Source organism: Acanthaster planci, linkage group LG05 (genome assembly GCF_054643075.1).
Source record: "Acanthaster planci isolate LZ-2023a linkage group LG05, COTS_SCS, whole genome shotgun sequence".
NCBI lineage: Eukaryota > Metazoa > Echinodermata > Asteroidea > Valvatida > Acanthasteridae > Acanthaster > Acanthaster planci.
The window spans coordinates 20,212,151-20,222,077 of NC_141781.1; the positions used below are offsets into that span (position 1 = coordinate 20,212,151).

A 9,927-nucleotide genomic window follows, 5' to 3' on the forward strand; every position below is an offset into this window, starting at 1 on the left:
GTTTATACACATTTTCCCAATGTTTGTATGTTCATCCCCTGCCACAGCGGTTTCAATCTCTGTTTTTAAAAATCCTAAACATTCTATCCTTGTATATTTTCCATGAACAAAATCCTTTCTAATTCATCGGTCACACTTTCTAAGGTTGCACTTGAATATTATTTGTTCCTTTTCCTAACGGGCAAAGCCTTTTTGCTATTTTTAGTAATATACACGGCATTTTGTACCACGCGATACTGGTTCCCGCCTATGCAAGCCAAACATCACGTAAAAACGGGCAACCAGCTTTTTGGACCGTAAAGAAAATCCGATTTGGACCGCCGATATGGTCATTTTTGTACACGGCCGATTGTGCACACATGTATACAGCACAGCGAGCTACAAAATTGGCCATTTCAGCGTTTCCACCAGACCTGCGCATTGTGCACAACCGTATGGCGTGCGCTGTACTACATAAACAGCCATATCGGTGGTTCCCATTGCTATGTGCGTAATGCACGGCCCTGGCGCCGTGACTTTCAATGTTATAGCGCCACCATCGGCGGGTGGGAGAAAGTTTTAGCGTGGAACCAGCCGGTCCTGAAAAGCCAATTTTTGTTTTCGGGCGAATTTTGGAATTTTGAAACTATAGTTAGATTTGTTATGTAATTTCCTCTGCAAAAAGTATCATTTTGTTGCCTGAAATGCTTTTAAAGGCGAGTTTTTCGATATTTTCTGCTTCAATTCTCCCCATTGTTGCTCACTCAAGCGTAACGAAAGATAGCGGCGTCTAATCCTCTGCCAAGCCTCGAATGTTTTTATTGTTCAGGGGAGACTGGACAAAGGAACCCAACAAAAGAATTGGTCTCTTTCTCAGTCAAAGTACCGTTTTTTAACGTGTGTGCAATGGGGGCCCAGATTTTAAACGCCTTGTATTCGCCTCTAACTTTGACTTGTATTCCCCGTGCAGTCTAAGGAAGGTGTCCTGTCCCTCAAAATTCCTTTCTCGCCACACCTCCCCCTTCTATTCCTATTGGCTCCCTGCCCACACGTGGTTTGTTTTATGTCATCGCTTATCCATATTAATTCTTGTCATTTGTAGTCGGGTCTTTAGCCGAGAGGCATCGCATGAACAGGTGCTCTAGCTACTTCCTACATGACGGGCATTTCCACCGTGTCGTCGACCCTAAACCTGCCATGCTTATTGCCGTTACTTCTAATTTTGTTATTCCTCCATGGTTATGTCGTCAGGTTTCATCAAACAGACCCTCTGCACAAGAAGGTAAGCACTTGAGCATCGTTTACGGCCCATGGGTATGGCGATTCATTCGACTGTAGTGTGGCACAATTTTGTCCACGGTCTTGGCGTGAAGGAATTGCTAATATGAGTCTTGGTTTAAATACCAATTGGGCAGATTACATTGACATCCTAGCTGTGCACATATCATGCTTGCTTTAATTTTGGTACCATTCCCCTTTAAATTTTTAAGCTTTGTTAATTACAATTTCCCTTCGACCAGGTTTCCCAATAAAATTCACCAATAGTTCATAGCAGAGACTTCCATACACGGACATCACTCATCTTTTGCACAAGCCTTAGGCATATGACACTGGTCTGAAAAATGTCAAGTATTTTCCAAGTAAATGTTTTGATATTTTCCCAGCTAAATTTGACTTTTTAAAGACATATTATCGCTTTCTGGTGGGAGATACACCACTTACAGGGAAAAGTGAATGTCTATATGGGGACCCTTACCGTTGATAGTCATTTTATTAGCTTCCAGAATAAATTTTGTTAAGGGTCATTCTTTTTATATCAAAATAAACGGCCATAAAAGACAGTACAATTTAAATGAAGAGCCTTGATATCAAACAAATCCACTTTCCCTGTTTTATTGCAAAATATGTGGCCAAATGCCAGCCCTTTGAAATTAACTACAAACCTACATAACAGTTTGAAAAGTTATCAGAACAATGTTTGTGTCTCTGATTCCAAAGACCGCCATTGTTATAGAGAAAGGCGGCCTTTTCTCTTGTAAACGAATGCACCAAGCATTTCAGAATAATTATTTGCTGAACTTGAAATTCATAAGATACAATTTGTCCCATTATTCTTAGCCAACGGCAGAAGAAAATTGCAGTCAAAGATTTGGAGCCTTTCTCTAGTCTTGAAGTCTGTGATGTTAAAGCTGTGAGAGGGACCAACTGACGTATGGAGCCGACTTAAGACATCTTGAGTCACAGGGTCAACCAACTAACGTCTAAGGAATCCAAGGCTGCTAGGCACATCTTGCGTTCAGTCTTGTAACCACACATCGATGACTTGGTCCAACCTGCCAACGGTGCACGTTACTAGAAAGAGCAAATGAAGAAAATAAATATATCAATTTAATCATTTAACACTTAGTTATTCAATTGCAATCTCCATGTGAAAGCTACTACAAAGCTAATATTTAAAATCAATGATTCTCCAGAAACCTTAGCCTGGACTCCACAATTTCAAAGTTAAAATGAGAAAAATTGGAAGCATTTCAAAAGGTGGAGCTCCAGCCCTTCTACAGGTCAAACTGACTTTCTAGCCATTCCTGAAGCACAGGAATTCCTGGTTAATGTATGAACTACTATGCAAAATAAAACCAGTATTGTTTTGGAAAGCCTGTAGCACTATAAATCTGTAGCCTGTAAATCTCTAATTCTCATCCAACAACCTCATCCAAAAGCCTTCCTGGTAAAAATTTTATTTATTAAGAGTCCCTTGTGATATTTGATCAGCTTCCAAACAAGACACTGCATTTCAAAGGTTTCTCTGCTCTTTATTGGACAGAATTTTTCTCCGAACTGCCAGATCACTTTTTGTATTTGTTGAAATGAGATTCATGTCTTTTTATGAAATTGAAATAGAAAACGTTCTTGCCACATCCATTTATCTGAAAAGGGGAATTTTTCAGCTGAACTTTGAAATAAAGTATTAAGTATTTCCCTTGTGAGTTAGATTACTTCTTAAATGCCGAATCTGTTGATGCTTAGCGAAAGGGCACTATTGTTGATCTCAATTTACATTCACAAGAATTAAAGCAGGAATAATTCCGATTACAAATCTGATATTATGTTGTCACAGCGCCGTGTTTTCAGGCAAATTTATGCACACTGGAGTAACTTTCACGAGTGCAGTGTTCGAAGCTTTCAAAAGATAAAATCCAGACTTTAGGCAGCTAACACAATTTCAGAGCATTATTTTTACCTTGTCAAGTGATCTCTGATAGCCAATAAAACTTCCACAGGTGTTTCAGTGATGCGAAGAAAGTGTCACCTCTTCATCGCTGTTTATAACAAACATGAAAAAAATGAAACCATTCCAAAATTAGAAAAAAGTGTAGTGTGCGGTTGAGAAACTTCACCTTGAACAAATTTAGTGGATGAAAAACCTAGTTACACGTTTTGGGTTTATTCAAAACTAGGCAGAAAAACTCTTGGGTCTTCACAAGGTTGTAAAAGCCTAGTCAACGAGCACGGACAAGGCTGAGCCCACTTACATCTGAAATCTTGTACCTTTTACAATATTAAATGTTATGAGAAATGGGTATTCAACATTCACAGTTACCAGGGGAGAGAAGACTTAAAGGACATCTTCCTAGACCAGGCAAACTTGAAAAAATACCCACAACGGGAGGGACAAAGTTGACAAAATCCCCACAGCAGAGGAGGGAAAGGGGCAAACTTGAAGAAATTCCACCACCAAAGGAGGGACAAAATTCGAGACAACCCCCACACCAGGGTGGGGGATTGTTGGAATTGACCCCCACATCAAGGGGGAAAATTGAACACAAATTCATAAATCTAAGGGAAGACCAGCCTCTAGAAGAGTCAAGGAAACACAACAATGTTAAGTGCAACTCAAAGCTGCCAAGAATATTGGAGATACTGAGTGGGTAATTAACCTGTGACACAGTCCAGGTTTTACTTCGATAAATAAGAACATTTAGAGTCTCAGAATTTCTTTCATTGCTCAACTTGGGGAATGACTGTAAAAAGTCAAACAAACGAACTATGCATGTAGCCATTGTTTGGCATGCACCAGGGATTATCCACTACAAACACAGGGCGAGGGCTCCCCTCATTTTCTCTGAATGATGCAATCTACATTCAGAATTCACATCTTGGCATGACCAGAAAACAAGCCCTTTTTAGCTTGTTATAGTTGAGCTCTGAAGACAAATGACACAGGGCTCGATTTGAATGCTTCCATATTTATTTGAACAGATAAAATCAGAGAAAACTGTTTTCCTTGGAGGTGCTCTTTAGAAATGGAGACTTTCCTTAAACTATGTCTCTCCCGTTGTCGGTCTGAACGTATGTTATGTCTTGGATTTGGAGGACTCTTTATTTAATGAGTTTCTTTTATTCAAACTGCGAGACCCAAATTTGCTCCTTGAACATCTCTCAGGAATTGTTGACCACAGATCGTTGGTAAACTGTCGTGAAACAGCAAACAAACTGCCAAACAGAGGACCTTCAGCCCAGAAAAATGAGATTAATTCCAGTAACAGTGGGTGAATTGAACTAGCTTGCCCTGGTCACAAGGGTTTAAGCTGGTCCTCACCGTCTTGCTTGTTTGACACACCACACGCAACCATCACTAGGGTCAGGGGTGCCCCGTGTACTAAGGCTAAGCTAAAGCAACTATTGTTTTTTGGCTAGCCAAAAAACCAAAGGAGGATCCAGGACCCAATTCTTAAGGGGGGGCCCTTGATTTTTTTGAAGGATTACAAGCAGCTACATCTTGGAGTTTCCACTTGCCAAGAAGAGGGAAATGAAATGGAAAACAGATCCTTTCAGTGTTTTGAAACGAAAACAATTGAGCTTTTTTTTGGTGTGTGTGGGGGGGTCATGACCCGATTGCCACCCCCTCCCCCATCCAGCCTTGCCAAAAGGCAGCATCTGAAACACAGGACTCCTACCTGTGCTAGCTGATGATGTAACCTGAATCTTCACTTTGGAGATTTCATCACTGGTCAGTCAATTCACACTACATCGAAGGATATATGTGTGTTAGTCGGCCTCTACGTAGGCAGCCATAGCAGTACATTCACCTGAGACATTCCCAAATCTAAACCCCGGGGGAATGACACAAAGTGAAAAGAAAAGGTCACCTCCAATTTTCCAGTCATACTGTAATAAAGATTCCCCCCCCTATGAGCCAAACATCCACGTTTTAACCCATCAAAACACAAACTCTTAATCCATAAAACCATACAGTGCTGGGCAGTGCAGGAAGTAACAGGCTGGGTGGGGTTAGGGCTCACTTTCATGGCGCTTCTTAACACAGTCAGAAGAAAAATCATGCTAACTTTAGCAGAAACATTTGCGAAGATTAAGCACTATTTCATCGCGGTGTTTGGCGTGGTTTTGCTAAAAGCCGCACGCGCAGAGAGATTTCTATTGCTTACTGCTTTATATGGTCAGTGACCTTTCCTGCACTTTCCAGAACTAAAATATGACAACTTCCATGATATTTAATGCCACTCTGCACAGAAAATTTGTTTGGTATTATGACTGGGAAGACTGCCATAGCCACTACTGGCAAGGATGGCCTGTAAATTTATTGTTTGAAATTTTGTTTCCACATCAAAAGTGGCTTATCAAAAATAACCCTTGTATGATTTTGATTTCGATGACTTTTCCTTAGGCCAATTTTCCAGGAGTTTTTCATGACTTTCCGGGACAATTTTTCCCCAGGATTTCCCATGACTGTGGGAACTCTGTACAAGGATAAATGGGTTAAAAGTACTGTGCAGTCCATCATTTGCAGTTATCCAAATGGTCATCATAAAGAAACAATGATTTCAAGCCGGCCCCTTCTCAAATTTTGGGAAAATTGCCATTAGAAATGGACGCAAGCGTTGACATGATACACAGACACTTGCGGTTTCCATAATTCAGCGGTTCAGTGGGTGACAACGTGAGTTTTGCATTCGACTGAACTTGAGAATGTGTCCTGGATGCTGAATTCAGACACCAATTTAAAACACGACTCAGCAACTTTTGATCTGAAATCTAAGTCTTAGCAAAGATTTCTCAGAATATGGAGCATTTACCATTAAGCTGAAACTTCATCAGGGTTGTTTTTGCATACCCTTCTTTAGATTTTGGGTAATTTTGTGTCCTCAAAGGAACATAATGCACAAAGGACAAATGATGGACTGTACCTTTAAACAAATTGTTGTGAGAACCTAAATCACGACTATTATTCTTGTATTTCTGAGAGAAAACAAGAGATGGCTTACTCTACTGGGGCACTGATGCCAGGAGATGAGCCCACAGGCAGGGGACCAACCACGCTGCTATCACCTTACTCTATCAGGGCACTGATGCCAGAAGATGAGCCCACAGGCAGGGGACCAACCACACTGCTATCGCCTTACTCTATCAGGGCAGTGATGCCAGGAGATGAGCCCACAGGAAGGGGACCAACCACGCTGCTATCACCTTACTCTATCAGGGCAGTGATGCCAGAAGATGAGCCCACAGGCAGGGTACCAACCACGCTGCTATCACCTTACTCTATCAGGGCACTGATGCCAGAAGATGAGCCCACAGGCAGGGTACCAACCACGCTGCTATCGGCTTAATCTATCAGGGCAGTGATGCCAGGAGATGAGCCCACAGGCAGGGGACCAACCACGCTGCTATCACCTTACTCTATCAGGGCAGTGATGCCAGGAGATGAGCCCACAGGAAAGGGGACAAACCACGCTGCTATCACCTTACTCTATCAGGGCAGTGATGCCAGGAGATGAGCCCACAGGAAAGGGGACAAACCACGCTGCTATCACCTTACTCTATCAGGGCAGTGATGCCAGGAGATGAGCCCACAGGAAAGGGGACAAACCACGCTGCTATCACCTTACTCTATCAGGGCACTGATGCCAGGAGATGAGCCCACAGGCAGAGGACCAACCACGCTGCTATCACCTTACTCTATCAGGGCAGTGATGCCAGAAGATGAGCCCACAGGCAGGGGACCAACCACGTTGCTATCGCCTTACTCTGTCAGGCCAGTGATGTCAGAGGATGAGCCCACAGGCAGGGGACCAACCACGTTGCTATTAGCTTACTCTGTCAGGCCAGTGATGTCAGAGGATGAGCCCACAGGAAAGGGGACCAACCACGCTGCTATCACCTTACTCTATCAGGGCAGTGATGCCAGGAGATGAGCCCACAGGCAGGGGACCAACCACACTGCTATCACCTTACTCTATCAGGGCAGTGATGTCAGAGGATGAGCCCACAGGCAGGGGACCAACCACGCTGCTATCACCTTACTCTATCAGGGCAGTGATGCCAGGAGATGAGCCCACAGGCAGGGGACCAACCACGCTGCTATCGCCTTTTAACACCTGGTAAAAAAACAACAACAAAAAGACATCCTGTAGCAGTTATGTCTGTCTGCGTAGTTATAGAGATGTGGGTTTTAAGGCAATATCTCAGCCAACTGGCAAATGTACAAACAGAAGAAGGTACCCAGTATAACTTCTTTCTGACTCCTGTGCGAACGTGAAATCTGTGGCCATGTGAGTGGGGATTTCTCAAGGAACCTCTCAACTCCATCTTAAAGGAGCCAGGGTGGGGGCCCTTAACATATAAATGTATTCTGATATCAAGGCAGTATTTCTTTGTGGTCATTCTGGCACCATTGTTGTGAAAGTCCCACTTATTCTTCTAGACCAGCACTTTTTTTCTGTGAAGGTTCAACCCAAAATGTATACTTTTCAATGGCCGTGCTCAATGAATGTGGGCTTGCACGTGTAACCTTCAACTTAAAATAAGCGTAACAAAACCCTTACGGCAGATTGAGTCAAAACCTCATGTTTGTACTGAGTCTGAATCAAATTGGGCATGGGACAGCCGAGTTCTGGGGAAGGGGGGCAGAATGCCCCACCCCACAGGAACTGGACAGCCCAGTTCTTGAGGGTATTACCATCTGCCTTTCCTTGGCTGTGAGATTGTCCAAAATTACCCAGTTCTTTTAGGGTTAAGACGTTAGGAAGTGCCGGGTGCAAAAGTATCAGCGAAAATTCAATTTCTAAATGAAAATGACGGAAAAGTGACAGCTTGTCTACCTGCTGCTTTCCCCGTCCACTGTTCTTGTTCCTCATCACTGTCAGAGTGGCTGTCACTTCGGTCCCCACTGGAACTTGAATTTTTCCTGCGCTTGCTTCTTTAAAACAAAAAAAGAGATAAAAACAGATGTCATCACAGACCAGTGACTTCGTCACAAAAATAACAAACGAACACAAAAAATGTAAGGACTATCTTTCCTCAGCAGACAGCTGCACTGAATTTTTCAAGTTTGTTGGACACTGGAAGTCACAATCCAAAGGATTTGTGTAGAATTTTTCATGTTGTTTCTGTTATCGAGAAACTTTTTACACAGTCTTTGGACAAGGTACATGAACCTACCTTCACTGTCTGTGCTACGGCTGACGTCAGAGTCATCTTCATCATAATCTGTGAGGCCAAACTCCTCCGAGCTAACAAAGTAAAGACAAAGTAATGAAATGACTATTTAAGCAGCAAGACATCAATCAAAAATTTGTTTTCTACCATCCTCACCTCTCATTCCTCAATGAACCACAGACATCTGCATTCTCTTATGGCCGTACGTCATGTGACAAAAACAGATACAGCGTATTCACGTAAAATTAAATGTTTATGTTGCTTTGGATACCAGTCCCGATAATTCTGACTACTCTCATCAGCTCAGCTCATTCAGATTATGTATTGACAGATAGAGACGTCTGGGAAATCTGTGGTCAGGGAACCACTGAAAGCAACACATGCAAACTAGCAAAATAAAAGCTCTAGCTCATTTCGAAACTGACATCTATTCCCCTCACACTTACGTGTATCACATATTGGCAAAGCACTTTTCAAAACCCCATAGCATTACGACACCATGTAAACCAATTGCATTCACAGTCGACTAGTCACACGGAGTTGTGACTTTGAGTTCTCAAAGTCGAAGATCACCATGCCCACATGTATCCCGGATAAACTTGTTCCAATATCAATAGGGACAGGGCCCAGTACATGACGAAGGAGTATACGTCAGGCCCTATTTACGGGGTTACTGAACAATTAGCTTACCTTTACAAACATACGAAGGAATGTGTCAAATCTTGTGTTCAGTTTCTGATTTAAAATTTCATGCATGCAGCGGTGAGTGCACGTGATATAACAATTTTCCAATAACGCCCTCTTGTGACAAAAATTAGTAAGCGACCAATATTTAGCGCCCTCTATTGAAAAATATTATAGCGCCCTCTGTTGAATCAATTGTGAAAACGAGTAGCGCCCTCTATACAGCAAAATAGCCAGATGGCAATTTTCAATAGCGCCCTCTGTTGGCTAGCAGTTGACCAATGTCAACTTATAGGCAACAGCGCCCCCATAACTTCACTGAAATGGGTACACTTTTGAGTATGGCGCCCTCTTACGAAATGTAAAAAGTTTGTTCTGTTTTTTTCAATGGCTCCCCCCTATATTGACCTGATGATCGCCAGTAATCTGTGACTTTTTCCAGTAGAAAATGCAAATATGATAGTAAAAGGCTTCCATCAACAAACACACAAAAAACACGAGTCCCAAAAGCAGACTCCCAGCTCGTGAAAATTAAACTAAAACTTCAAAAGCAACTGTCAAGGTATCCACTTCGTGTAATGCTGAGTAAAAGCAATCCATTATATTATTTGGGTCATGAACCAAAGTGTTTGATAAAAGAAATACCTGGTTTAAACAGGACGACTTTTAATCTGCAACACCTTTGCGACACACGTCTGTCATTACATCCTCCAATTAATGTTCAAGGGCAAACTAAACCTGACAATATTTTACAAACCAACCATTATAATTCTTACAATAATTTCTTTTCTCAGACCAAACAGAACG

The 9,927-nt window shown here is 42.3% G+C and overlaps 2 long non-coding RNA genes across 2 annotated transcripts; one reads left to right on the forward strand and one right to left on the reverse strand.

The window, feature by feature from the left end:
• The first annotated feature begins 874 nt into the window (after positions 1 to 874).
• On the forward strand, positions 875 to 3,081 carry LOC147799213 (uncharacterized). The gene is made up of 2 exons (XR_015425362.1): positions 875 to 1,261; positions 2,098 to 3,081. It is a non-coding gene; the product is annotated as an uncharacterized LOC147799213 (long non-coding RNA).
• On the reverse strand, positions 2,242 to 9,220 carry LOC110990880 (uncharacterized). The gene is made up of 7 exons (XR_015425365.1): positions 9,127 to 9,220; positions 8,440 to 8,510; positions 8,100 to 8,197; positions 6,264 to 7,376; positions 4,938 to 5,086; positions 3,221 to 3,299; positions 2,242 to 2,331 (listed from the first exon to the last, which is right to left on the reverse strand). It is a non-coding gene; the product is annotated as an uncharacterized LOC110990880 (long non-coding RNA).
• Positions 9,221 to 9,927: the final 707 nt, after the last annotated feature.